The sequence below is a fragment of the Neoarius graeffei genome, chromosome 23, assembly GCF_027579695.1.
Source record: "Neoarius graeffei isolate fNeoGra1 chromosome 23, fNeoGra1.pri, whole genome shotgun sequence".
NCBI classification, from domain to species: Eukaryota; Metazoa; Chordata; class Actinopteri; order Siluriformes; family Ariidae; genus Neoarius; species Neoarius graeffei.
The window spans coordinates 32,459,569-32,483,968 of record NC_083591.1 but is presented as its reverse complement, the minus strand read 5'-3'; positions in this window follow the sequence as shown (position 1 = coordinate 32,483,968).

Genomic DNA, 24,400 nt, shown 5'->3' with positions numbered 1-24,400 from the left:
GCACAGATAGACACGAGGTGGTGCTCAAGCACCTGCCCCTCTGCCCTCTGTCCAAAAAAGTGCCCTTTTGAATTTTTTTTTTTACAGTTTACTGAGGCCAATGTCGACATGATCTTTTAGAAAAGCCGCGGCATTAAAAGCGTGTGCAAAAATAATGTCCTGATGTGTGCCCCCTCCGCACACACACCGGACCTCTGTCTCTCTTGCTCTGTCACGTGAACAAGCATGCAGTGCATTCAATGTGAGGTTGCAGCAGCATAGCGTCCTGGAAGCCACGGCCTTGTCGTAGCGCAGACAACACATCGGGCAGTCAGTCAGCTCTTCCCCTGCCCCACCAGCCAGGTAACACATGAATCAAGTGAAAATGTATTGTTTGCCCTCTAAGCCCAAGCTGTAATTATTTTGTCGTGAAGTAGCCCGTCGCATACAGAAACAACTGCACATAAGTATTATATTTTTTGCTAGACCATTTTCAGATTTAGAAAAACAAAAATTTCTTTTTCTATTTTGTTCAACTAGAGATTCCTGGCAAAGTCAAAAAGCCTTGATGTAATAAATTAACATTAAGTCGTTGCTTTACACCTTTAAAAACTAAAACGGGTCAGTGGTGACCCAAACACAAGAGGAGGGTTAAATCTCAGACTTTTATAATAAGGTGTTCCACATGCGCAAAAAAGTGCCCTTTTTTCCCCCCAGAGCACTTGCCCTCCAAAATGTCTGTGCACGCCACTGCATACTGCATCAATTACAGCATCATGGCTGCATAGAAGAAGGGTACGGGTACTGAACTGGCCAGCCTGCAGTCCGGATCTTTCACCCATAGAAAACATTTGGCGCAAAATAAAACGGAAGATACAACAAAAAAGACCTAAGACAGTTGAGCAACTAGAATCCTACATTAGACAAGAATGGGTTAACATTCCTATCCCTAAACTTGAGCAACTTGTCTCCTCAGTCCCCAGATGTTTACAGACTGTTGTAAAGAGAAAAGGGGATGTCTCACAGTGGTAAACATGGCCTTGTCCCAACTTTTTTGAGATGTGTTGTTGTCATGAAATTTAAAATCACCTAATTTTTCTCTTTAAATGATACATTTTCTCAGTTTAAACATTTGATATGTCATCTATGTTCTATTCTAAATAAAATATGGAATTTTGAAACTTCCACATCATTGCATTCCGTTTTTATTTACAATTTGTACTTTGTCCCAACTTTTTTGGAATTGAGGTTGTATAATAAACAAGAATCTTACACGGTAGCGTGAAGATATGAAGTTTATTCACTTTGCTCACTCATGAAATATGTTCATCCCTTGAAGATAAACTTTATATCTTTGTGCCAACATGTAATATCCTCTATATATATTGTAGATTTTCTGCATGTGTGTGTGTGTGTGTGTGTGTGTGTGTGTGTGTGTGTGTGTACAGCAGTTAAAATAAGTATTGAATGCGTCAACATTTTTCTCAGTAAATATATTTCTAATGGGGCTATTGACATGAAATTTTTGCCAGATGTCGGTAACAACCCAAGTAATTCACACATGCTGCCATCTACCAGGATACTGAAGATGAAACGAGGGTGGACATTTCAGCAAGACGATCCCAAACACACAGCCAAGGAAACTCTCAACTGGTTTCAGAGAAAGAAAATAAAGCTGCTTGAATGGCCCAGTCAATCACCCAACTTGAATCCAATTGAAAATCTATGGAAAGAACTGAAGATCAGAGTTCATAGAAGAGGCCCCTAGAACCTTCAAGATTTGAAGACAGTTTGTGTGGAATAGGCCAAAATCACACCTGAGCAATGCATGCAACTAGTTTCTCCATACAGGAGGCATCTTGAAGCTGTCATTACCAACAAAGGCTTTTTTACGAAGTATTAAATAAATTTCAGTAAGCTTGTTCAATACTTATTCCCTGTGTCATTCCACTTTATTACACTTAATTTATGGACATATATGTTTTGATTTCTTTGTATGTGTGAATTACTTGGGTTCTTACCCAGTAGCTCCATCAGAAATATATTTACTGAGAAAAATATTGACGCGTTCAATACTTATTTTCTCTGCTGTGTGTGTGTGTGTGTGTATATATATATATATATATGGGCGGCACGGTGGTGTAGTGGTTAGCGCTGTCGCCTCACAGCAAGAAGGTCCTGGGTTCGAGCCCCGGGGCCGGCGAGGGCCTTTCTGTGTGGAGTTTGCATGTTCTCCCCGTGTCCGCGTGGGTTTCCTCCGGGTGCTCCGGTTTCCCCCACAGTCCAAAGACATGCAGGTTAGGTTAACTGGTGACTCTAAATTGACCGTAGGTGTGAATGGTTGTCTGTGTCTATGTGTCAGCCCTGTGATGACCTGGCGACTTGTCCAGGGTGTACCCCGCCTTTCGCCCGTAGTCAGCTGGGATAGGCTTCAGCTTGCCTGCGACCCTGTAGAAGGATAAAGCGGCTAGAGATAATGAGATGAGATATATATATATATATATACTTATTTAATTTTTTTAACCATAACATTTTTTGTGACATCACAGACAGTACTTGATCAGTTTAATCCTTTACTTCCCAAAGATATATATATAATCAGTGTCTTGCAAAAGTATTCATCCCCCTTCGTGTTTGTCCTGTTTTATTGCATTACAAGCTGGAACTAGACTGCATTTCTGCAGAGAAGATGCAGTGTTCTTGCTGATTGCTGAGCTGTCGCAGAACAGCTATCAGGCTAACATGCTAAGGTTAACATGCTAACGGCTTGCATACTAACATGCTAACTGATAACATGCTAACAGCTAGCATGTTTACATGCCAATACGAACATGTTAACAGCTAGCATGCAAACAGCTAGCATGCCAACATGCTTAAGGCAAACATGTTAATTGTTAGCATGCCAACACTCTAAGGCTAATATGCTAACAACTAGCATGCTAACAGCTCGCATGCTAACATGATAATGGTTACCATACAAACAGCTAACATGCTGACATGCTAAGTCTAACATGCTAACATATTTTGGCCAACATGCTAACTGTTAGCATGTCAACATGCTAATGCTAACATGCTAACAGTTAGCGTGCTAACACACTAAGGATTATATGCTAACTGCTTGCATATATCTGTGTGTGTGTATGTACGTACAAGTATTCCTAATAAATTGGTCATTGAGTTGAAATTGATTTGTTGTCAAAGTCTCAAATGAGCAGATCCTTGACAAATGCATTATCACCTATAGGGGAATGGAGGGATGACTCTGTCAAGTTTTCCATAATTAGTGGCAATGTGGAGGAAAATGGGATGGATGAAAGGTCAGACAAAGACGAATGCAGATTAGACCTGATATGTTGTGTGTGGGCGGCACGGTGGTGTAGTGGTTAGCGCTGTCGCCTCACAGCAAGAAGGTCCTGGGTTCGAGCCCTGGGGCCGGTGAGGGCCTTTCTGTGTGGAGTTTGCATGTTCTCCCCGTGTCCGCGTGGGTTTCCTCCGGGTGCTCCGGTTTCCCCCACAGTCCAAAGACATGCAGGTTAGGTTAACTGGTGACTCTAAATTGACCGTAGGTGTGAATGTGAGTGTGAATGGTTGTCTGTGTCTATGTGTCAGCCCTGTGATGACCTGGCGACTTGTCCAGGGTGTACCCCGCCTTTCGCCCGTAGTCAGCTGGGATAGGCTCCAGCTTTCCTGCGACCCTGTAGAAGGATAAAGCGGCTAGAGATAATGAGATGAGATGAGATGTTGTGTGTGATGGGTGAGTTGACCTGAGGTGCCATATGAAGTTTGGTGAAGTGTTACTGAGCAGAACTCCATAAATTTGAATGGGGCCAAAAATCAATCAAAGCCTATGGAGGGAAAAAAGGATGCATGAAAACCAAGGAAAAGATGAGTGCAGTTCTCTGATGAGGGGATGGATATGTGCGGGGACTTGGCCTGAGGCATCATGTGAAGTTTCTTGAAGTTTGGTCACTCGGTTCAAAAAACTGACAGAGAGTGAAAGTTTTTCTCCAGAAACTACATTTATTTTCAAAGGGGCCAAAAATGAATGGAAGTGAATAGAGGAAAAAAGGATGAGTGAAAAGAAAGGAAAAGATGACTATGGGTCAGAACCGATTGCATGTATGTGTTGGGGGAGGTGGCCTGAAGTACTACATGAGGTTTGGTGCATCTCCAGTGAAGCATGTCTGAGCAGGATGATTCAGTTCGTGAGTCCTATTCATTCTCTATGGGGAAAAAAACAACAGAAAAATGACAAGAATGAGAGAACAGGTGCGTCAATCCAAAAGCTGTATACAAGCACACTACACCAGTTCAGGACGGACGTTTCTGAGTTGGAATGTTGTGGCTATCTCAAAAAGCTGTAGGAGGAGTAGCATCTCCAAAAACTGTGCTATAATAATAATAATAATAATAATAATAATAAATAAAGTTAACTTAACCCTTTGGGCTCGAGAACTTTGTCAGCGAAGCTCGACAGGCTTAGAATGATTGTCATGTATTTAGATAAATATCTTTGTGAGGTTTTTTTTTACCATACAAGCATAATAAACATATTGACAGAAACTTTATACTTTACACTTTCCTATGTGCCCACTGCCAAATAATATTATATTTTTACATTACTTAAATTAGATGAAACATAAAACTTGTCACCTTATTCAGTTACACTGGAGTCAGAGCCCTGAGTGCCCACTTATGCAGTCATAAAAGACTATTCACATGGTAACGGCATGATAATCACTTTCAGTTTCGATTGGTTTCTCTTTCGCGGTGGGAATGCCCACCATAAAGAGGATGAAATCTGTCAGACATTAGTTTAGGCTGTTTGGAGGTAAAACTTGTTGCAAGATGGCACGCAGATTTTATGCGCTTCGGATGATTCAGGACAGTGATTCAATTCAGGATTCATTTCATGATTCAGGACGGCGATTCAATTTCAGGACAGCAAATCAATTCATGATTCAATTCACGATTTGGGACAGCAATTAAATTCAATCTTGAGAATTTCAACACTGATGATGAGTGGTGCTTTTTTTTTTTTTTACTTTGATTAGATCCAGCCAAAGATCAACTCAAGTAAGTGCAAATATTTCTCCTATTTATTATGAGCATATTGGTTGATATGCTGTAGTGCATGCACAGGAAAAATGATTGAGCAATTTTTCCAGAGTTAAAAGTATTTTCCTCAAAAATAGGTAATTTTGCTCTATTTTAAGTTTAGAGAGTAAAATTTGGAGTGGAGTGCGAGCAAAATTACAGAGTAATTGTGTAACAGTGTAACAGAGTTGGTTGTGGCTCTGAACTGAGGAAAATAGTACAAGAGTTAATTTCAAGACACACTGAACACAGTCAAATACCAAAATAAAGTCAAATACCAGATAAATTAAGCTGTTTTAAAAAGCAGTTTTAGAACTGTGTTGGAATGTGTGAAAAAAACATTGCCTTACCCATTGTGACTTGATCTGATGGGATAAAGAGTTGACCTGATGGGATGAAGAGTTGGCAGTGGGAGGGGTATTCACTCTTCTCACTGAATGGAGTGGAAATTTTTACCGCTCTTATTGAATACTCCTCCCACTGCCAATCCTTTATCCCAAAAGAATAGGACATAAATTTTTTGATGGCCAGTTAATTGTCCAAATCAATGTAGCAGATTTAAGTTTTTGTGCTTAATACATTCCTAAGACTGAACAGAATCACCTCAAGTGATCAAAACGGTTCATCACAATGGGAAAGGTAATGTTTGGGGGGGAGGGGTTTCACACATTCCAACACGGTTCTAAAACTGCTTTTTACAACATCTTCATTTATCTGTTATTGTTTTAAGTGCAATCATGACATACATACTACATAGATATTATTGCAGCTGAACTTGTGCTCAATACAAAAAAGTCATATGATTTTGAAAATACTGCTTAGATTTGCTGAAACTGACAACAAAATCAGAGCATGCCAAAATCATTAGAGTGCCAGAAAATACCCTCAGACCCCATAGGGTAAGAAGAACAAATTAAAATGGCTTTTGGGGGGGTTAGCACCATTTGATTTACACAACATGCCTACCACTTTAAAGGTGAAAATTATTGTTTTATCGTGACATTTTTTTTTTAATGTTGAAACATTTCATTTCATTATTTTTAAGCCACTTTGGTCTACAGCATTTCTTTACATGTGCTGAAGACTTTTGCACAGTACTGTATATACAGTGTCTTGCAAAAGTATTCATCCCCCTTGGTGCTTGTCCTGTTTGGTCCATTACAAGCTAGAATTAAAACGGATTTTTGGGGGGTTATCACCATTTGGTTTCAGAGGTGCACAAAGTACCCAACTTCATTATTTAAGTCAAAGTACAGATCCCGCTGGTCAAATGTTACTCTGATACAAGTGAAAGTTGTACAGTCTATTTTTTACTGAAGTTAAAGTACTGAAGTACTTGCTTTTAAAAATACTTAAGTATTAAAAGTACGTTTTCTGTCAATGCATCGTTGTATTACTGCCATAACACTTACGATATTTAATGCCGTTACCAAAGACAGAAATGTGAATTCACAAAATGAACACATGCTGTGCCATCATGGTGATTTAATGTTAAGCTAGCTAGTCAGTGACACTCCACCTGACATGCTAGCAAACTCTTTTCAAACTCAAAATCATATTGGGTAGCTAATGTTACTAGAAAAGAAAGATTTTTACATTCTGTTTATTTGGCAAGATTATGTTAAAACATATTTCTGAAAGGATGTCAGATAAGTTAACGTTATTCATGTTAGCATAACTCTGTTTTTACATGCTAACTAACAGTGTCCAAATTAACTAGCTATGTGTAAACATTAGCCGTGGACAAGGCTACAGCAACTTGGTGGGCAAATCCATAGAAAGTCATTTGACTAATCATGCTGCATAGCTATTGCAATGTTATCGCTAGCTCTAAAAGCACAGAGAACTTAGTTGCAAGCTTTCTCTTGGAATAAAACGTTTATATACCTCAATATGCTTCTGCAGGTTGGACGGTGAGTTTTTGTAGGCCGTGATGTGGTTCGTTTTCAGCAAACAAAGCAAACATTTAAAATGAAATGAATCTTTAATCCTTTCAGAAAACTGAAACATGGGTTCTAGGTAAAGCCCTGAGTGCATGCATTCCCCAGAAGAACCGCCTCCTTCCATTCTGCCATCAACTGATCATGTTAAATATTGCTGCGGAGAAATCACTGAACTTGATTTTATACAGTCTATGGACGTGATGTGACCCTAGTGATTACTGATAGGCTGTCTCAGTGTCACTTGTGAAAAAACAAATCACATTTTAGAAAAGAAAAGAAAAAAAATCCACTTTCAAAGCTGCTTCATAGTAACAAGTAACGAGGACCTTGATAGAAATGTAGTGGAGTGAAAAGCAGGGGCGTGTTTAGCATATTTTTGGGGGTGCTCAAGCACCCCCAAAAACGAGCTCAGCACCCTCAAAAACACTGCTTTTGGACGTAATTTTCAGAAATAAGTGCCCTTGCGCACTGCGCAATGAATGTGTGCGCGGGCGTGTGTGTGTTTTTGAATTCACCTGTTAGGTGAGAGTTGTATGAGCAGTAAAATCCCTCTCCTCCTTGCGTCCCCTCTGCCTGTCCGCGCAAGTGCTTGCTACGACATGGTGTTTTTTTAACTGGATTCCACGCCAATGAGGAACTCGAAGTAGCACCTGAGTATTACTGGCATAGCGAGATGTGAAGGTACGGACTGGAGTTACAATTGTTAAACACAACACAATAATATGCATAATGCAATATTGATGTTCCCTGGTCTATGAACAGAATGATAAAAACGACATTTATCATCCATATCGAGATACTTAATTAGCAAATTAATCAAAACAGACACTGAAACGTACAAGCACGAAGCAAACAAACAAATGACTATCAAAAGAGCACTACCAAAATATAACAAATATAACAAAAAATATAAACTAATGTAAAATCATAATACACACTATTATTGCACAATGCACAATAACACGTTAACAATTACCACTGTTCAAAATGAATAGCTCCAACATTACAAATGCAGTAGTAGGTCTTGTTTAGTTAAAAATATAACGTAAATATTTGTGTCAGTGGTTGTAAATGTGTAGATATCATAGTTTATTGGGTCAGCTTCTGTCAAAACATTGCATAAGTCTAGTCTAGTCTTCTTGTCTAGTTAAGTCTAGTCTAAATGCGGAATAAACTGTCATTCAAGCCAGGTGCCTCTGTCAGCTCTGGGGGCTAAGCACCCCCAAAGATCAGATGCTAGAATCGCCCCTGGTGAAAAGTACGATATTTGTCTTTCAAATGTAGTGAAGTTAAAGTCATAAGTTTCCAAAAAAAATAATACTCAAGTAAAGTACAGATACTCAAAAAGTGTACTTAAGTACAGTACTCAAGTAAATGTACTTCATTACTGTCCACCTATGTTTGATTTACACAATATGCCTACCACTTTAAAGGTGAAATTTGTTGTTTTTTCTTTTTTCTTGTGACATAAACAATTATTAAGATGAAAAAGCATAGGTATTCACACACACCCAAAGTCAGTACTTTGTAGAGCCACATTTTGCTGCAATTACAGCTGCAAGTCTCTTGGGGTGTCTCTATTCACTTAGCACACTGGGATTTTTGCCCATTTCTCAAGGAAAAACTGCTCCAACTCCTTCATGTTAGATGGGTTGCATTGGTGTATAGCAATTTTCAAGTTATGCCACAGATTCTCAATTGGATTGAGGTCAGGGCTTTGACTAGGCCATTCTAAGACATTTAAATGTTTCTCTTTAAACCACTCCAGTGTGGCTTTAGCAGTATGTTTAGGTTCATTGTCCTGCTGGAACGTGAACCTTCATCCCAGTCTCAAACCTCTGGCTGACTCAAACAGGTTTTCCTGCAGAATTGCCCTGTATTTAGTGCCATCCATCTTTCCTTCAGTCCTGACCAGCTTTCCTGTCCCTGCAGATGAAAAATATCCCCACAGCATGATGCTGCCACCACCATGCTTCACTGTAGGAAAAGTGTTCTCAGAGTGTTGGGTTTCCACCACACATGGCATTTCCCACAATGGCCAAAAAGATCAATTTTAGTTTCATTTGACCAGAGAATCTTCTTCCATGTGTTTGAGGAGTCTGCCACATGCTGTTGGGCAAACTCCAAACGTGTTTTCTTAAGCAATGACTTCTTTCTGGCCACTTTTCCATAAAGCCCCGCTCTGTGGAGTGTATGGCTTAAAATAGTCCTTTGGACAGATACTCCCATCTCTTCTGTGGATCTTTGCAGCTCTTTCAGTGTTATCTTTGTTGTTTTTGTTGCATCTCTGATTAATGCCCTCCTTGTCTGGTCTGTGAGTTTTGATGGGTGGCCTTCTCTTGTCAGGTTTGTAGTGGTGCCGTATTCTTTCCATTTTGTTATTATGGATTTAATGGTGCTCCCTGAGATATTCAATGTTTGGGATATTTTTTTATAACCAAACCCTGATTTATATTTCTTCACAACTTTGTCTCTGACATGTTTGGAGTGCTCCTTGGTTCTCATGTTGCTTGCTTAGTAGTGCTGCAGAGTCAGGGTCCTTCCAGAACAGGTTGATTTATACAAACATTATATGACAGATCATGTGACACTTTGATGGCACACAGGTGGATCATAATCAACTAATTATGTGACTTATGACGTTAATTGGTTGGACCAGCTCTTATTTAGGGGTTTCATACAAAAAGGGGTGAATACCTATGCACACACCTGATTTCTGTTTTTTCATCTTAATTATTGTTTGTGTCACAATAAAAAAAAAATCACCTTTAAAGTTGTAGGCATGTTGTGTAAATCAAATGGTGATAACCACCCAAAAATTAATTTTAAATCCATCTTGTATGCAACAAAACAGGACAAACACAAAAGGGGAAGAACAGGGGCATCGCTAGGATTTTTTCAAGGGGGGGGGGGGGGGGCGGTCACACACTGACTGGCAGCCTGAGTACAGTATGTAACAAAAAATAATTACCATTACTAGTTTTAGGTAGCTTAGAAACCGGCTCTTCCATTATTGCTGTTTCTTCCACATTTTCTTGATGTTGTGTTCTAGAAACGGCACACTAAAACTTAGCTTCAAAGCCACAAAATGCAACTTTGATGGAAAAAATATATATAATAAATTGCTTACTTCTCTTCACATCGAAAGACGGAGGAAAGTTTAGCTTGTTTTGACATTGCAAATTATTAACACAAGAGGAAATACTCGTAATTCGCAACAAAAAGACTGCAGCTACACTGGCAGCTTGACCATGCTTTCTAGTCCGATCGTGTTGTGCTTGCGCAGAACTGTTTCAGTCCTGTGCACCTTGGTTTGTGCACCTGAAGGTGCGCCTTGGGCACGCGCACCTAACAAGCTCCGGCACGCACGCCGTTAACAAAAAACACCTGTCTTTAATCAATGAACTGTGTTTAGGCTATTTAAGGATTGTGCCCATGCAAGGACGATGCGAAGTATTACACCGTGTCTAGTGTGCCTTACAAAGCCTTGGTCCCTGTCCCTGTTGACCTCCTGGTTTTTCGACTCCTGTTTCTCGTCCCTTGATCTTGTATAGTTTTGCCTCTGATATTCTGTCCGCGCCTCGATGACCTCCTGCCTGTTTCCTCGATTACGACTTTGCCTGCTGTTTTGGACTGTTTGCCTGTTGTGTGCGTTTCACACACTTTATGCTCATATCACACTGTGTATTATTGAACATATCTGCACTTACATCCGCCTCTCCTGCACACACTCTGACAAACTGGATTTTTGCGCCCAAACCACAGGAAGTCCATACAAGGTTATAGAAACCCTTATGAGGCTGAGGTGACGATCTAGTTTTTTAAAAAAAATGTTAGAAAAATTACAGTGGGCGCTTTTCTAATATTCTTATGCGGCTATTGAAAAAATGTATGGTCTGACAAAGGGGAGGGGGTCACGGGCACCCCAGGACCCCCCCCCAGCTTCGCCCCTGAAGAATATCTATCTTTGGGAAGTAAAGAATTAAACTGATATCCATCCATTATCTGTAGCCGCTTATCCTGTTCTACAGGGTTGCAGGCAAGCTGGAGTCCATCCCAGCTGACTATGGGCGAGAGGCAGGGTACACCCTGGACAAGTCGCCAGGTTATCGCAGGGCTGACACAGAAACAAACAACCATTCATACCTACGGTCAATTTAGAGCTACCAATTAGCCTAACCTGCATGTCTTTCAACTGTGGGGGAAACCAGAGCACCCAGAGGAAACCCACGCGGACAACATGCAAACTCCACACAGAAAGGCTCTCGCCAGACACTGGGCTCGAACCCAGGACCTTCTTGCTGTGAGGCGACAGTGCTAACCACTACAATATATATATATATATATATATATACGTATATCTCATCATCTCTAGCCGCTTTATCCTTCTACAGGGTCGCAGGCAAGCTACAGCCTATCCCAGCTGACTATGGGCGAAAGGCAGGGTACACTCTGGACAAGTTGCCAGGTCATCACAGGGCTGACACATAGACACAGACAACCACTCACACCTACGGTCAATTTTAGAGTCACCAGTTAACCTAACCTGCATGTCTTTGGACTGTGGGGAAAACCGGAGCACCCAGAGGAAACCCACGCGGACAACATGCAAACTCCACACAGAAAGGCCCTCGTCGGCCACGGGGCTCGAACCCGGACCTTCTTGCTGTGAGGCAACAGCGCTAACCACTACACCACCGTGCCACCCATATATATATATATATTACTGCATCTCAAAAAATTAGAATACCATGAAAAAGTTCCTTTTTTTTCATAATTTAATTCAAAAAGGTAAACTTTCATATATTCTATATTCATTACATGTAAAGTGAAATATTTAAAGCCTTTTTTGTTTTAATTTTGATGATTATGGCTTATAGCTCATGAAAATCAGAAAACCAGTATCTCAAATTATTAGAATATTCCCTAAGATCAATCAAAAAAAGGATTTACAATACAGAAATGTCCAACTTCTGAAAAGTATATTCATTTATACACTCAATACTTGGTTGGGGCTCCTTTACCATGAATTACTGTTTCAATGCGGTGTGGCATGGAGGTGATCAGTCTGTGGCACTGCTGAGGTGTTATTGAAGCCCAGGTTGCTTTGATAGTGGCCTTCAGCGTATCTGTATTTTTGGGTCGGGTGTTTCTCATCTTCCTCTTGACAATACCCCATAGATTCTCTATTGGGTTCAGGTCAGGCAAGTTGGCTGGCCAATCAAACACAGTAATATCATGGTCAGCAAACCATTTGGTAGTAGTTTTTGGCACTTTGGGTAGGTGCTAAGTACTGCTGGAAAAGGAAACCAGCATCTCCAAAAAGTTCATCAGCAGATGGAAGCATGAAGTGCTCTAAAATCTCCTGGTAGGTGGCTGTGTTGACTTTGGACTTGATAAAATACAGTGGACCAACACCAGCAGATGACATGGCACTCCAAATCATCACAGACTGTGGAAACTTCACACTGGGCTTCAAACACCTTGGATTCTGTGCCTCTCCACTCTTCCTCCAGACTCTAGAACCGTGATTTCCAAATTAAATGCAAAATGTACTTTCATCTGAAAAGAGGACTTTGGACCACTGAGCAACAGTCCATTTCTTTCTCTCCTTAGCCCAGATAAGACACTTCTGACATTGTCTCTGGCTCAGGAGTAGCTTGATATTAGGAATGCGAAAGTTGTAGCCCCTTTCTTGATGTCTGTTCATGATGGTTCTTGATACACTGACACCAGCCTCAGTCCACTCCTTGTGAAGCTCTCCCAAGTTCTTGAATCAACTTTTCTTGACAATCCTCTCAAGACTGCGGCCATCCCTGTTGCTTGTGCACCTTTTCCAGCCACTCTTTTCAGCAATGACCTTTTGTGGCTTACCCTCCTTGTGGACGGCATCAGTGATCATCTTCTGGACAACAGTCAAGTCAGCAGTCTTCCCCATGATTGTGGTTGTGTGTACTGAACTAGACCGAGAGATGCACTGTGTTCATACTGTTTTACTCAAACTCAAAATGAAATATTCTAATATTTTGAGATTTTTTTATGTTTTTGTACTGTATGCCATACTGATTAAAATTAAAATAGAAAAATGCTTGAAACATTTTAGTTTATGTGTAATGAGTCTATAATATATAACATTTTCACCTTCTTAAATAACTGATGGAAAATATTGAACTTTTTCACAATATTCTAATTTTTTGAGATGCACTAGTGTATATATATATATATATATATATATATATATATATATATATATATATATATATACACTACCATTCAAAAGTTTGGGGTCACCCAGACAATTTTGTGTTTTCCATGAAAAGTCACACTTTTATTTACCACCATAAGTTGTAAAATGAATAGAAAATATAGTCAAGACATTTTTCTGGCCATTTTGAGCATTTAATCGACCCCACAAATGTAATGCTCCAGAAACTCAATCTGCTCAAAGGAAGGTCAGTTTTATAGCTTCTCTAAAGAGCTAAACTGTTTTCAGCTGTGCTAACATGATTGTACAAGGGTTTTCTAATCATCCATTAGCCTTCTGAGGCAATGAGCAAACACATTGTACCATTAGAACACTGGAGTGATAGTTGCTGGAAATGGGCCTCTATACACCTATGTAGATATTGCACCAAAAACCAGACATTTGCAGCTAGAATAGTCATTTACCACATTAGCAATGTATAGAGTGTATTTCTGATTAGTTTAAAGTGATCTTCATTGAAAAGAACAGTGCTTTTCTTTCAAGAATAAGGAAATTTCAAAGTGACCCCAAACTTTTGAATGGTCTCATCTCTCATCTCAGTATCTCTAGCCGCTTTATCCTGTTCTACAGGGTCACAGGCAAGCTGGAGCCTATCCCAGCTGACTACGGGCGAAAGGCAGGGTATACCCTGGACAAGTCACCAGGTCATCACAGGGCTGACACATAGACACAGACAACCATTCACACTCACACCTGCGGTCAATTTAGAGTCACCAGTTAACCTAACCTTCATGTCTTTGGACTGTGGGGGAAACCGGAGCACCCGGAGGAAACCCACGCGGACACAGGGAGAACATGCAAACTCTGCACAGAAAGGCCCTTGCCAGCCACGGGGCTCGAACCTGGACCTTCTTGCTGTGAGGCGACAGCGCTAACCACTACACCACCGTGCCACTCCTTTTGAATGGTAGTATACAGGTATATAATATATATATATATATATATATCTCATCTCATTATCTGTAGCCGCTTTATCCTGTTCTACAGAGTCGCAGGCAAGCTGGAGCCTATCCCAGCTGACTACGGGCGAAAGGCGGGGTACACCCTGGACAAGTCACCAGGTCATCACAGGGCTGGCACATAGACATAGACAATCATTCACACTCACATTCACACCTACGGTCAATTTAGAGTCACCAGTTAACCTAACCTGCATGTCTTTGGACTGTGGGGGAAACCGGAGCACCCGGAGGAAACCCACGCGGACACCACCGTGCCGCCTAATATATATATATATATATATATATATATATATATATATATATATATCATCTCATCTCATCTCATTATCTGTAGCCGCTTTATCCTTCTACAGGGTCGCAGGCAAGCTGGAGCCTATCCCAGCTGACTACGGGCGAAAGGCGGGGTACACCCTGGACAAGTCACCAGGTCATCACAGGGCTGGCACATAGACACAGACAATCATTCACACTCACATTCACACCTACGGTCAATTTAGAGTCACCAGTTAACCTAACCTGCATGTCTTTGGACTGTGGGGGAAACCGGAGCACCCGGAGGAAACCCACGCGGACACCACCGTGCCGCCTAATATATATATATATATATATATATATATATATATATATATCGACCCTGTAGAAGGATATATATATATTTTTTTTTTTTTTTAACTTCCCAAAGATTACACGTTACAGAGATTTAAGCTTAAGTGTCCCACTTCACCCTACTGTACTTCTTAAAAAACAGTTCTTCAGGGGTTTTTTAAGGATTCTATTTGGAGCCCTTTCTGAATTAAGGGTTCTAAATTTCCTTAGAGAATTTTGTAGCAAACTCTGCACATGTAGCCTCATGCGGGGATTTGACCCCCGCACTCGTTGTGCACCCATCACTCGAGCCTAATGTAATAAACGTTATAGGCACGCGCTCTGGTAAGATGTACCTCTTCCAGAGCGCTTCCGCCTCAGTTGCCCCCACTGCGCCACAGTAAACCAGTGAACTCAGCCGCGCTTGATTTGATACAGCTATGAAAGGAGATACCGCTACCTTAAGACAGGAGGGGCGGGAGTGCTGGTGTAGGTAGATCCTCCTGGGCTGAAATCGGCTCTGTCGCTGCCTTCAGTCTCTCTCTCTCTCTCTCCTTGCCCTTGCTTTCATGAGCTCGTTGGCGGAATGCCGTCCAAATGAAAACCGCATGGTCTCATTAGAGACGTCCCAGAGATCCTGCTAGATGCAATTGATGTTAATTCACAAGACTGATAAAGTCTATGGGTTCGCTCTGTCTCCATTTCCCCCTGGTTTGCTTTGAATGCTTAAGATCTCGCAGGGTCAGCGGCAGGCCAAAAATCAGAAAAGTCCCTTTTTCGCTTTACATATTGCTCGAGTAAAGGAATGATCGCCCCCTGCACTGAACCCCAGGGTTTTTTTTTTTTTTTCCTGATTACATCTGCCAGCTCCGCATCAAATGTACACAGAGGCCGTCGTATTACCTTACTCACCGATTCTGATTTTGTCCAAACAAACGTGACGGCATTTGTTAATTTGCAAATTCGCCTTGCAATTGTGTGTAACATCACGGACGTGAAGGTCACGAAGTGCATAATTTGACATAACGATATCTTGTTTGCACGACGAAATAGCCACTATAGTCATGGGGTCTTAGAGAAGCAGTAGCAGTAAAAAAAAAAAAAAAACCATCAGAGATTTTACAATATGATGAGATAATCACTGTGGTTCTTGACAAAACAGCATAATATTTCCACAATTTATTTTTCAGTAGCCTCCATACTACTCTAAATTGTGTGAATGTGTGTGAATGGTTGAGAGGAGAAAACCTCTATAATAATACAATAGAAGGTAAAGAGAAACCAGTAGGGGCGGCACGGTGGTGTAGTGGTTAGTGCTGTCGCCTCACAGCAAGAAGGTCCGGGTTCGAGCCCTGTGGCTGGCGACGGCCTTTCTGTGCGGAGTTTGCATGTTCTCTCCATGTCTGCATGGGTTTCCTCCGGGTGCTCCGGTTTCCCCCAAAGACATGCAGGTTAGGTTAACTGGTGGCTCTAAATTGACCTTAGGTGTGAGTGTGAATGGTTGTCTGTGTCTATGTGTCAGCCCTGCGATGATCTGGTGACTTGTCCTAGGATAGGCTCCAGCTTGCCTGCAACCCTGTAGGACAGGATAAGTGGCTACAGATAATGGATGGATGGAGAAACTGCAATTCTTCCCTAGGAATTTTGATGGCTGGAGCCCTCAGAGCAGCCACGTCACTGCAGTGATATGCCAGATAGATAGATAGCGACACACTTTTATTTATTTATTTTTATTTTTTTTCTTAAAGTGTTCTTTGGTAAAAGCAATAGTTATTTATAGAATTTTAACAGTTAAAAAATTAAAGGGATTTTTTTTGTTTTCCATTCAGATTATGGCATTTGCCTCCGCAAGGCAAGTTAGCATGTTCTTTTCTCTAATACATCAACACTGTACAAAAAATGCTTCATCACCTTGCCTTAAAAAAAACAGATAACTTTTTTTTCCAAAGTTGAGTTATAAACAACAAAATCTTTTGTATGTTAGGTTTCAGAGATGTTCCTTCATCACAATGGAAAAAAAAGTTAAATTGGGTGCATTAAAACATTAATAGCTTAGTGTACAGATCAGTTCATATGTTTGCATTTCCTCTTCTAAATATGTAATATTATCTCATAAATTGGCCAGTGTTTGCCTATAATTATTTCCAACTTCATATGGATGCTCTGAATGTAAACACCCCTGACTTGTTCAAATCAGGTCTTTTTTTCCCTCTTCCCTATATATGCAATATATGGTGAAGCAGTTGAGTGGGATAAAGAGAAAGAGGTGCTGAGCTGACTCGACTTTTTCTTCAGTCTAACTTTTCAGGGGTGACACGAGACTTCTGGAGATAGCATCATTGGTCCAGTTTTTTTTTTAAACCACTATTCATTTTTGCCTCATAGCAACTTACTTTGAAATGTTGACTTGCAGCATTTTTGAGTATCAAAGTGTTCAATTATACTCTGTATAATATACAGAGAATTGAAGGTGAACAAGGACAGAATCTTGGTAGACATGACAGTAATTTAATTTTTAACTTTTTTATTTAAACTAGGTAATTTGTGACATGATAGTAAAGCATGCAGATTTACACTGACATTATTGTTCTTTCTCTCCACAGTGTTGAACAACATAATCTAAAAGAAGAAGTTTATAATAAGTTTTCTTTAATTATAATGGCACAAAATACATTTTAATATTGGTAAGAACAAATGTTACTTCATCATGTATTGAATGAGTTACAAGTTAGTAAACATTATATCTTAAATAGAAATGCCTGCATGTGTATGTGATGAATACACATGAATTTTGTCCTCAGTCCTATATAGGTGATTGGCCTTTTACATAAGTGAACTTCTTCTTAGTATAAGGGGGGGAAATGTCAACAGAACCCCTGACTTTCCCCAACTTGGCTTTAGCAGTGCAAAAAAATATATATATATATATATATATATATATATATATATATATGGCTTCAAATCAGGGTGGCACGATGGTGTAGTGGTTAGCACTGTTGTCTCATAGCAAGAAGGTCCTGGGTTTGAGCCTAGCGGCTGATGAGAGCTTTTCTGTGTGGAGTTTGCATGTTCTCCCTGTGTCTGTGTGGGTTTCCTCTGGGTGCTCTGGTTTCCCCCACAGTCCAAAGACATGCAGGTTAGGCTAATTGGTGGCTCTAAATTAACTGTAGGTGTGAGTGTGAATGGTTGTTTGTCTCTATGTGTTAGCCCTGCAATGACCTGGCGACTTGTCCAGGGTGTACCCTGCCTCTCGCCCATAGTCAGTGCAGTGACTATGGGCGATTGGCTGCAGATAATGGATGGATGGTAATAAAGTTACCAGAAAGACTGGTAACTTTATTAGTTTTTATTATTTGTAATATTGGTCCATAATTCTATTTCTCAGATTAGAATAATTGACATATGAATTTAAAATTATGTGGGAACATGTCATAATCTGTCATTACTGCCATTTCCTGATCTATAAGAATGCTTTACTATCTTTATGATAGTAAAAGCATGTAGATTTACACTGACATTATTGTTCTTTCTCTCCACAGCAGACAGAAACATCAAGAGGAAGGGGAAAAAATAAATGAGGGAAAACAGGAAAGAATAAGACTCCAGTACTATCTGGGTAGCATTATTTAATTAAACAAGTTCAGTGTTCATGATCAGTCTAATAGTTTTATAGCAAACCAGGCTGTGTGTTGTGTATTCATCTTAAATGTCCCATTTCTTCTGGTTTCTTAAAGGAGGTGAGGGTGGCAAATATAAAAAAAAATGTGATTATTCCTATACCATTTATTCAGTTTGGATGTAAATACATCAAATTAAAGCTGAAAGTCTGCCATTTGATTGATATTATTTGATTTGAACTCCAGTATACTGTGGTAGACAGCTAAAATACCAGTAACTTTGTCAATGTACAAATATTTATGGACCTGATTGTATATGTCTATAGATGTGTTGCATATGACAAAGCAGTCTAGTGAAAGTTGATATGCATATGTTAATATACATCATGTATTCATCATATAAGGCACTGCAAACAAGTTGTATGTAAACAAAACTGGGTTGAGTAGTGAAAATATATATTGTGGACAACAAATATGCATTTGGAGACTTGCTCTTTCTGTGGAAGAATGCGCTAAAGAGCAAATATGCTTTTGAGGGATGCATTTTTCTTTCTTTTCAGAATTGATTACCTGTTCTACTCCTGTGCAGATGTAGGCATGGGTATAGAAGGGTACACATAATGTCTGATAGCAATATTTAAAAATTAACTTGGTAACTACATGGTGAACAACTGTTGGATGATGTGGTCTCATCATCATCAATGGGATCTCAAAAGAAGAAAAAGCGAAATTTTTAAAAAATATATATGGTTTTACAGAGCACATGAGGATGAAACATTGAACCCTATTATATATGGTTCTCTTTTTTTTAAATCCTTTTAAATGGTTCGATATGAGATTGGCGACCTGTCCAGGGTATACCCCGACGCTTGCCTGAAGTCAGCTGGGATTGGCTCCAGCTTCCCCTGCAACCCTCAGTGAATAAGCGGCATAGATAATGGATGGATGGTTCTATATCACAACAATTTTTATGCAATTGTTATTCGACATAGAACTGTATTTTTGTACTATTTAGCAGTGGAAATAAAATAACTGTGTCTGGTTTGATACTGAAATAAGGTGAAATAAAAATGATACTGAAATAAAGTAGAATAAAAATAAGATAGATGAAAACCCAACTGATTTTTCAGATTAATGTTTTTATCTATCTGCAACCAAAATCAGTATTTAAAAAAAAAGGTTATGTGCATAATTTTGTTTTCTACAAGAGGTATGCAAAGGCAAAATAGACAGAAAGAGTTATCTAAAACAGAAGCAAGCTGATAAATGATAACAATTACATCTTCAGAATGTAAATGCACATAAGCTATTTAGCACAATAACTGCACCCTAGTCTATGACTCTTTAGCGCCATACTACCACAGCACTCTACCTTATTTCACACACCAACAACTCATCAGCTAAATAAGACCACCTAAATAAATGGTTTTCAGAAACCAAAGTAAGACAGGCTTGCTGTATAACAAGACTTTAGTACTTTAAAAAGGTTTCTTGTATTTTTCCCCTACAGTATCAAATTGGCTGCTTTTTCAAAACCATTTCAAAACCTCAACCATAGCTAATGGTGTTTCCTTTAGTCTGAAATATAATATATCTTTAAAAAAACTAAATATAAAAATTAAACAACTTTGATTTGGTTAAAATATGATATGATAAAATCAAACTGTGTAAGCTCTAGCTGTGGTGTGTTCACGATTTCATTCCACAAAGCAAATAAGATTATGCCAACACAGATGCAATCAAGACACATTATTAGTCATTGCAAATAGTACAGAGATTTTTTTTTCATATTTGGTTTAAATAATCTCCAATTGTGTTTCACGTTATTTCTTGCTCTAGTAAACTGCTGTACCTAGCAACTGCCTCCTTAGTGAATCCTATCAAGCTTACTTTGTTGGTGTTGGGTTTGATTGATAATGACATTCAGACATTGCACCAGTTCTCAGCATGGAAAAATATAAACAACAATGATGTGCTTAAGTTGACTCAAACAACTAAGGGAAATAATGAAATCATAGAGTGAAGCAAAAGAAACATTTCAAGGTTCAGGATTCTTGTGTGAGACGAGACAGTGATAAAGTTGTCCTAAGACTTACTATCAGCATTTCCCAATTTAAAATGTCTGCCTTCAACCCAGCACCGATCCCTGGCACAGGTCTTCAAAATAATTGTTACTGACTGTCCTATTCAGTTTTTCCACTGTAACCTAGATATCTGATACAAACTCCCCTGTTACCATGTTCGCATCTGGTTCCATTTTTAACATCAATGGGAGGGAAAAATTAGAAAAACAAGATTAGTGAAAATTGATTGGCAGTGCAAGTTTTCTATAGGTTGACGTTTTCCTGGCAGCTTTTACTGCCTGCCTTGTCTGATTCGCTCAGATGATCGTCTCGTCCTCAAAATCAAATTTCCCTGAAGTGGAGTCCTCGCTGTATTTGTGTGCAATGGCATCAGCTGAGCTTCTAGAATCTTCAGATAGGTCCTTCATTGTTTTCTCATTTTGAAGAAAGCTCCGAAAAAGTGTGAGAGCAAGGAAGAAGTAGATGAACATCACAAACAGTATGTAAAAATAAGCACTGTCATAGGATTTCCTGGATGAATTAATGACAGTTGTCTGGGTTAGGGTGACTGTGGTTGCATTCACAAGGAAATTTTCATGGTTATCCTGTTCCTCCAAGATGACATCCTTACACTTGGTCAGCAGAGTGAGTAGCATAGTCTTATTCATTGCATCACTACTGATAGGCAAGCATGCACTTAACAACAAAGGAACAATTTGCACTTCATACATCTTTTTTAAATTTTTGTAAAAAAGATAGCAGTCAGCATTCATACTGACCCATTAGTCATCAACAGGTCCTTCTGGTGATTCATTGAGTCTCCATGCAGCATGGACAAAAGGTAAAGAATGCCACCTGCATGTGTTATGTTAGAAATAATCATTCATTACTCAAGGCAAAGTCACAAATTCACTTGTAACATCCAAATTCTGGTCACTTCAGTAAAGTTGGCATGGATCTTCTCTCCAGTCACAAAAATAGAGTTTCAAAAAATCCTTCTCAAGTTTGTAAAGTAAAGCTGAAGATACAATGACTTTTCTGTCTCCCTCATGCACACAGTCTGGATGTTGGGAAATGGAAAAAGCAGTTGGTGAGACAGTTTTGGAAAGGAATGCTTTCCTGCTCTGCTGTTTGTTGGTCACACTCAAGATAAAGAGACATTTCTAAGATAGATACATGCCATTCACCCAGTCCTCATCCAGTTTATATTTATGATATAATTTGTTATTAATATGCGTTTATTCTTTATTTTAAATAGTAATTGTGCTGTATTTGACACAAGAAAGATTTCCTTCCATGTTTGAAGGAAAAAAAATCATATAGGTATCCAAAGTAAATGTAATAATCATCATCATCATCATCATCATCATCATCATCATCATCATCGGCCTGTCGTTCCAGACATTCATTGCCTCTTTTTTTTAACTTCTCTTAAGTACAGTTCAGTCCTTATCTAAAGAGCAAAATTTTTACATGCTACAGTTTGTCTCTTTCTTGCCTTTTGAATTCCTTCACTCTTTTTAACCCTCACTCTTTCTTGCTCTCATGAGTCTTTGCAGCAATATGCACCCTTGTTCTTCCACCTCCTCACTTCTCACTCTCCCCTTTCACCCTTCTCCATCTCCCAATGACACGAGAGCACCCGTAACTCTTACCCTGTCAGCTCTGCTGGAGTGGTCATGCAATTTCAAAGAGTGCCAGGGTCAAAAGTTAAGTCATCTCCAATGTGTGTTAATCTGGCTGCCACTCAGATCCATACTGAAAGAGAGACTGAACACTCCATGCTTTCTCAACTGTTATGAGAACTATGTGCTTTGTCTTAGTATGATAGAAATGTGAATAAAGCTGCTATTACTCTGTTTTAAGGAACATCTAATTGTTTAATTAGTATAATGAATTTAATGAAAACTAATTATAATAATCAAAATAAGTATATGTACTAACATACCAATCACAGACACAGAGAGAGAGAGAGAGAGAGAGAGAGAGAGAGAGAGAGAGAGAGAGAGAGAGAGAGAGAATGGCAGTACCAGCTGCAGGCACCTGATCTAAGAGGGGGCAGTGAGAGGGAGGGCAAAGAAATATTTTATATTTTTGCCTTCTCGTGCGTGTGTGTGTGTGTGTGTGTGTGTGTGTGTGTGTGTGTGTGTATGGTGGGAGACAGGAGCGTGTAATGTCACCTTGTGAACTACAGACCACAGCTCTCAGTAGGGTGTGTCTCCATGTCCACTCTTTGAGGTGCTTTGGAGGTTTACAGGTCTCTGCTTTCCTCATTAACTCCATTAAATGCTCCCCTGAGAGCAGGAATTTGTCAAGCAGAAGTGTTTATGAAACGAGATATATTTATGCACAGAGGGTCACTGCACTCGGTTGGAAAGAACCTGATAGCTATTGTTCTATGTCACGCCAATTGTCTCTTAATTCTCAATAAGATCAAATACCCATGCACAGCTGATCTGGAAGTGGGTATGGGCTGATTTTAATGTGAAACACGGTAAGACAAAACTAAATTAATGTGCTATTTCTTCTGACAAACAAAGAAAGGCACTAGGAACAAAGAGGGGGAGAGAGCAAGAACTATAATCAAAAAGAAAAGCATACCTTTTATAAACCACATGACCAAAGCTTGAACGCTTTTTTTAGTTTTTTATTTTTTCTTATAAATAGTAAATAGTGCTGCATTTGACACAAGACATTTTGCAACAACAATTGAATGCAGTCTTTAAAAAAAATAATATAAGTATAAAAAGCAGATGTAAAAAATAACCTTCGGCATGGAATTTAAGACTTAAAAACAGGTGGCATTATGTTATAGGCACAAAGTATTTTCTTTCTCACTTTGACAATCATGTAAAGTCGGGTCAACTCAGAAATGGGAAAATGTATATTTATATATCCGATGTAAGACAACAAATTAACAGTCTTATCTTGTTTCCTTTACCCCAATTAGGTAATATCAAATATAAAATGATTTATTGTTAGTTAAAGCAACAATACTTTTTCTGCATTTTGCTTAAGTTGAGATTTTCTCACTTGGTCTTGATTACACATTCTGTCCCCATTTAAAATAAAATCTCTTTGATGCCACACATTTTGTTTTGCCTCAGTTTTATCATTCCTAACATTTTAAGATTAAAATATCTTAATATTGGCAGGAATGTGTTGATAATTTAAAAGACATTACAGAACACTCTGGCAGGTCATGGAGTCTGAAAAGTGTTAGGAGAGTAAGATTTAGTAGACCTGATTCCTGTAGAATGGAAAGACATTTTTCCAGTTCAGGGTCCACAACTACTGTCTCTGAGTGCTATTTTTTGTAGTGTTTCCTAATGTTCATTAAGAACTTCTCCCTATTGCTCCTTCATAATCTACATATGAATTATTAAATCAAGAGATTGGTGTATGAGGTATAAATTGTGTATATTGCACTTTCTTTGGATTTCAGTTTGTGCTACTTTAGTCTTTTCTTTCTCTCATACATTATATCCTTCTCCCCCCCTTTCTCTGATGACAATATTTAATATGTCTTCACACAATGGAATTTTAGTTGCTTTTAAATATCAGTGTCTACTTTTAACTATACTGTCATTGTATGGGTAAATGTGACATATCTTTCTTTCGTTGATGTGCCTGACATAAGTGAAATTCCATCAGACACTTGAGGGCAGAGGAGCCAGATCACTCTTTCTATTTCTGTCTCTCTTATGCACTTGTAAATAATGTTGATTAAGTCAATAGAAGATGATACACAAACAAAAAGGAGCCCTTATTTTCCCAAACACATCATGAGTCAAACAACAATTTCTTATGATTGTTGACAACGTAACGTATTTTGTCTGAAAGATGAAGGCATTTCAACAATCTTACCCTACACATTTCCCTGCTGGTC